This window comes from Alligator sinensis, unplaced genomic scaffold (genome assembly GCF_000455745.1).
Source record: "Alligator sinensis unplaced genomic scaffold, ASM45574v1 scaffold1185_1, whole genome shotgun sequence".
Classification (NCBI taxonomy): domain Eukaryota; kingdom Metazoa; phylum Chordata; order Crocodylia; family Alligatoridae; genus Alligator; species Alligator sinensis.
Window position 1 is genome coordinate 425,787 of NW_005842900.1, and position 6,128 is coordinate 431,914.

Below are 6,128 nucleotides of genomic sequence, written 5' to 3' on the forward strand. Positions count from 1 at the left end.
CCCCAAGAACCCCGTCCACTCCCAACACCCCCCGAACATCCCCCTGCCACCCCTCACACACGCTTACACCCACCCACACCCATAAACCCCCCACCACATTCCCTAAACTACCTTGGACAGTGCCAGGGGCAGCAGGAGCACCACAGAGATGCTCTGGCCAAAACCAGAGCGTCTCTTCTGGAGGACTCACTCCTTGCCCTGCTGTTCCGTGGAGCATTTTTTTTGACCCCTGGATATCCAGGGGTCTAAATATGTCCCTGCGCTGCAAACTTGCAGCACAGGGAACACTTTTTCATTCCCGCATGTGCCTCTTGCAGCGTCTTAAAGGGGTTTGAGACACTGCAAGAGGCACATGCACGCTCGTCTGGACACACCCTAAGAGAGCAATCTAATGGTATGTGGTACTGGTCCTACTCTGAGACCAATAGATCACCCCAGTAGCACTCTGTCCACCATTGTGTGTTAATTGTGCATCAAATGAAAGAAAAAAACAACAGCTTTGCTGCTTAATGCAGTTGTCTGGAAAGGAATGGCAAGTTCTGGGAGAAGGTACTGCATCATTTGTGCTGTCACTGCATGTCTGTGACCTGCACTGCAAAAAACACAATTCTGTAGGGTGCAGCATCCTATCAATTCCCACTGGCATTTTGCCCAGGCTTTTGATTCCAGGAAGGTCATCATTAGGTTCAGTGAGAAAGAAAGACAAATAGGAGCAGCTGCCTAACGCTGGGGGTATCTGGTTCACTTTTGGACAAGCCACAAATGCCCTGAGAATGGCCTCTCCAGGGCAGTGGGGCATTTCTTACCCCACTGCAGACCAACAGTTGCTGAGCAAGGGAATGAATGTTAAAAAGTGAGATTATACTGAAGTAGTGAGTATAACTGGGAAAGCTGGACAACCAAGACCAGGGCCTCTGACTCCAGCAACACAGCCGGCTCCCCACACACACTCCCTCAGGCCTCCATAAAAGCGTCTTAGCTTGACCAAGGCCCCTTGCAGTACTCTACAGAAGAGAATTCAGCTCCATGGCCCTTTCATTCTTTGATCTCTCTGCTGTGGCTGACCACAAAAGATGGGAAAAGGAAGCCAGTTATTGTCAGCTGTGGTAGTTTCAGGGCCAGGTGTGTTCAATGGGAACAAGACTGCAGCCTACAAGCAAAATATTTCCCTTCAACCCCCTTGTACCAGCCACTCCCACATTCAAGCTTATATCTTGCTATTTTATCCAAATCAGTTCCATCATCTATAATGGGCTCTCAGGACACCAGTTCCCCAACTTGTCCATTCCTCCGTGTCACATGAAGCTGTCTGCTCCAAAGAATCAAAAGGTACAGAAGCCATTAAAAATGGTGCTGGACAACACACATTACCGATACTGAGGAGACTCACTGCAGACCTCATGCCAGAGGCCACATCATTTCCAAAGATACTGGGTAAATACAGAGCCTACTCACTCAGGGCTGGGGTGGGAGATCCCACTGGAAACATTGCACCCAGTACCTGACTTAGCAGGGGTGGTTCTCGCTGAGGTAGCACTGACTTCTGTGCTTAGCATGATGCTAAGAGGTGCTGTGCCACAGGGAAAGGTGGGGGGAAATAGGAAGTGCTCTCCCTTCTGAGTCAGTACCAGTCCCCAGTTCCCCACCATGTTGCAGGGAACAAGATGAAGGACTCTGCTAGAGGGACCTCTCTTCTCAATCAGCACCAAGCCCAGAGCATCAGTGGGATATTAAGGAGGTGCTATGCTGCAGAGAACAAAGGGTAAGAGCCCCTTTGAGCCAATGCTCTAGTGCAATTTTAGAGAGCACTGCACTGCAGGAATTGTTACTGGGGATGCAGCTGGTGGCACCCTTCCCCCGGTGCTGTGGGGAGTGGTGCTGCTGAAACTGCTCCTTCATGAATGCAGAATAAATCAAGGACCTGACGTCATTAGTGATTTTGCTGCATTCTCACAGGCAGCAGGGTGTCAGCCGGGAGTCCAGGCCAAAGCGCAGGCAGGCAACTGTGTTGTGCTTCCCCCAGAGCCACACAGCCATCCCACAGGCTCACCTGCCTGGGCCTGGGGTGCACATTCCCTCTGAGAAGGCAGCTGATGAATTTTGAATGCTGATGAATTATTTTCCAAGCCTCCCAAGTACTTCACAGGCCATGAATGAGACACTCAGTTGGGTCCACTTTCCCCTTTCTCCATGACACATCACCCAGCTTTCTCCAGCCCATGCAGCTTTTCAGGGAAAGCAGAAAGACTCTTGCTAAACTAAGGTGGCTTCTTCCAGGCATACAGAGAGCTGTCTGCAGCTCTGAAGAGCACTCAGTGTTCCAGTCTTTCCTTCACTCTCAAGCTTGAGGGAGTGCTAAGAATACAGCTTATCCTCCTCACTTCATTACACCCCAGGGGAGTTTCCCCAGCTCCTGACACAACAAAGCAAATCCTTAACTGCTTACCCACCAGAGAGCAACAATAGGCACTAAAAATTGTGCAAATGCCAGTCGGCCTTTTCCTGCTGTAGCTGGGAGCAGCAGGGTCAGCAAAGATCCTAGGGAAAGTCTCAGCTACTGGGATTGGGACTGCGACTTTCAAAACACCACAAGCCAGTATTACATGGAGCAAGATGTGCAGGATTCAGTTTGCCCTTGCATCCACTGATTCTTTTAGGACTTCAAACCTTTCAGGATGAGGCAGTCTGGGGCTGGAAGAGGAAAGGCTGTCAGCATCACAGATGAGAGATTTGGCAATGGGAGGGTACAGGAAGATCACGGAGAGTCCTTTCCCCCTGGCAAATCTGGTCAGTACAATCCGGCCGCACACAGGGTGTGCTGACGTGCTGCCAATATTGTACTCAGGGAAATGAACTGCAGCTCTGCTGCCCGCCAGCCTGCCCAGCTGGCCAAGCTGCATCCCTATGCTGCCTTCAGCATATTCCCTTCCCCCCCTCATTAATACTGAAGTGGAAAATAGAAGGAAGGGAATTAAATACAAGCAACTGCAGCAGATGGCTTCTCCATGGAATCCTCTACTTCCACTGCTCATCTCAGGTGAGCTCTGCATATGCTTTCAGCTTGGGGAGCTTCCTAAATTTAGGACTGCCAGATCACACCCTTGCAGGCACAATATCTGGGGTGCTGGAGGAGACAGTTTGCAAAAGAAGTTTGGACAAACATCCAAGCCAGGTGGATGTGTACCCCTTCAACAGAGCACAGACAAGCATATCTCCTACCAGACCACAGAGCTCCAGGCTTATCCTTCATGAATTTTGCAGAGGAGGAGGAGAAGGGAGTTTTGAGAAATTATTTTTTCTATCACAACGCAAACTGCTGAGACAAGAAGGCCTGCACTTAATGCACTCAACCGTTCCCTGGCAGGGGAGATCACAAGAGCAGAAAAAGAAAGGAATGGAATCCCCAGCTTCCCCTCAGCCCTATTCAAGGAATTCCTAGTGGCTAACAACTGTACAAACACTTATTCCTGAATGAGGGGAACTTCCTTCTGCTTAACTCAGGCCCAGCCCATAGCCATGGAAGTCAATGAGAGTTGCCTCAGACCCAATGAGTATGCTGCTCCTTGGTTGCCAGCTGTTAACATGTCTGTTTGCAGAAAATGGCTTTGCACTCTGCTCCATCTTCAAGGCTGTGTCCCTTTAATTTCTGCTACCTCCATCCTGGGTGAATTCAAAGCAACCAAATGGCTCACAACTAGGACTGTCCACAGAGCTGCTGTAAACAATGTGCAGAGGAGGCCAACCTGAGGCCTCCTCCAAGGCATATAAAATGGCTTACATCACAAAACCCACTGCTTGTGATGGGAAGAAAGGACTGCCTTCTGCATTTTGCAACAGTTTCCTCCCAGGGTGACTCCCTCCGTCTTCCTAGTACTTGGGCCATCAAAGCCCACCCTTGAAAGATCTGCCATCCTGACATGACCATCCCTTGACCCAGGCTCACATCCAGTATTTTATACTTGCAGCTTGGAGAGCTGCTTAAGGTCAGGACTGCCAACTCACACCCTTGCAGTATTTTATACCCCCTCAAGTATTTTATACCAGGAGCCCCTCCATTGCCTACGGGAAACTCTTAAGAAGAGACCGGCTAGGACAAGGAAGATTGCTGCACTCCTGCTGGTGTTGCAGGTTAAGAGGGTCAGATGCAGGAAATGGGCCCTGCACAGAGCTGGAGCTAATGGTTAATGGAGCACTTGGCATGGAAAGGGAAAACAGGATACATGCTCCAATGGACTGGAGAACAGAAGCTCAGCACAATGGGTCTGCATGAGGTGACTGCATCCTGCAGCAACAGCAGTTTGAAACCTTAGGATAGTGTGTTTAAAAGCAAGCATTGGGCTAAAGCTGAGCACTATCCAGAATCACCTGCCTGGTGCATAACTAGCACTGGTGGGTCAGTTGAGGGTCCTCTTGCCCAAGTCAGCACCGACCCAAGCCCACAAAGGGGCACCCTGTGTGTGTGTGTGGGGGGGTGTCACTATTTCAGAGGGGCAGCAGTGAATTCTTCCTCACCTGCTGTCACTGAATCTCTCATGATACTTCCCACAAGACTGTGTCCTGGCCAAATTACAGTTCTACCTAGTATTATATGGATCCTATACTCCTTCCAGCTCTAAGAGCTTCTGCCTAGTGTTACTGGATGCCATTAAACAGCTGGCACTGCCTGCCTTAGCAGATGCTGTATTTCAGTGTCAGATAAAATGCTCTGAGATTTGGTCCTAGCTCTCTCAAATGCTGGAGGCAGATAAGTTCTTTTGCCTCGTCATGGAATGATGAAGGGCCTCTGGGCCGGGGAAGGGCAGGGACAGCGCAATGCCCCCCACATACCATATAACATTATTAAACTATTGTACAATATCTTGCAATCTGGAAATCAATTTTACAAGGCAGTTACCAACCTGGTTCTGACAAGGTTTGCCCTGCCCCAGACTCACAAAGAGGCTTGTGGGAACTGGCATCTTCTGAGCACAATAGACTTGTGGTTTGGTCTGCAGCCCTTCCCCTTCCAAGGTACCCAGAAATCTCACAGCTTACTCCCCTACCAATTACTGTAATCCAGAAGCATGGGAGACAGGGGAGGCTCAAAATTTCACACTCCCTCACACATACTTCACATGGGCTTAGTCTGAAGAACATCCTGGTACAAGACAAAACAGTAAGTGTATGTGAAATGGGGCAGACCCTGTAGCTCAGGGGTGGGCAAAACATGGCCCATGGGCCAGATCTGGCCCCCCAGGCCATTCTATCCAGCCGATGGGGCCCCTAAAAAATTTAGAAAATTAATATTTATCTGCCCCTGGCTCCTATCAAAGATGACGGGAGCCAAGGACAGTAGGACGTGGAGAAAGCCACAGCAGGATCCTGCAGGGAAGCCACAGCAGGGCCTGCTAGCAGGGTCTTCTGGTCTGGGACCGTGGAGCTGTTAGTGCCTGCTTGCCCTGGAGCAGGAAATTCAGGTAAGAATGGGGGCAGGGAGGCAGGGGAGGACAGCGGGGAATCGCCCCAGTCTCGGGGCCCAGCCAGCTCCTGCTGAGCCCCAGTCTGGCCATGCAGCTGGAAGCCACATGGTGGCAAGCAGCTGGCAAGTGGGCAGGAATGTGGGGAAAGCGGTGGCGGGGAGTGGGGGGCGTGTAAGTGAGCAGAGTGCAGAGCCTGCGCCTGTGTCCTGGGGCCAGCACCAGCAGGGATCAGAGCGGGGTGGCAGGAGCGCGGGGTGAGGGCTGCCAGGGATCTGTGGAGCCAGGCTGAGCTGCCAGCAGGGAGAGAGGGGACCTGGCCAATGGCTTGGCGGCTTTGGTGCTGTGCGAGGCAGAGCAGCTCTTGCAGCACCCCTCAGGGCCACCGGTGTGGTTGTGGTGGCTGCGGGGCTTGGCAGCGGTGGCCATGGCAGAGAAGGAGGAGGACGAGGCAGGCTCGGCCACCACCACCTTCTCCTTGTCACCCGTGCTTACAGTGCTGCTCATGGGAGTGGCCACTGCTGCTGCAGTGCTCCCATCATGCCTGGCCGCTGCGCTCCACCTCCCCACTGTTCCTGGCCACCACAAATGCTTGGGCCTGCTGCAGGGACAGCGCCAAGTACAAGCAGCTGTGGTGCTCAGGCTCATGGCAGTGACAGGGGCAGCCTGGCC

General features: G+C 51.8%; 1 protein-coding gene across 2 annotated transcripts in view; it reads right to left on the reverse strand.

The window, feature by feature from the left end:
• Positions 1-6,128, reverse strand: part of TMEM63C (transmembrane protein 63C) — an 83,270-nt gene that overhangs the window by 64,725 nt on the left and 12,417 nt on the right. The window lies entirely within an intron of this gene.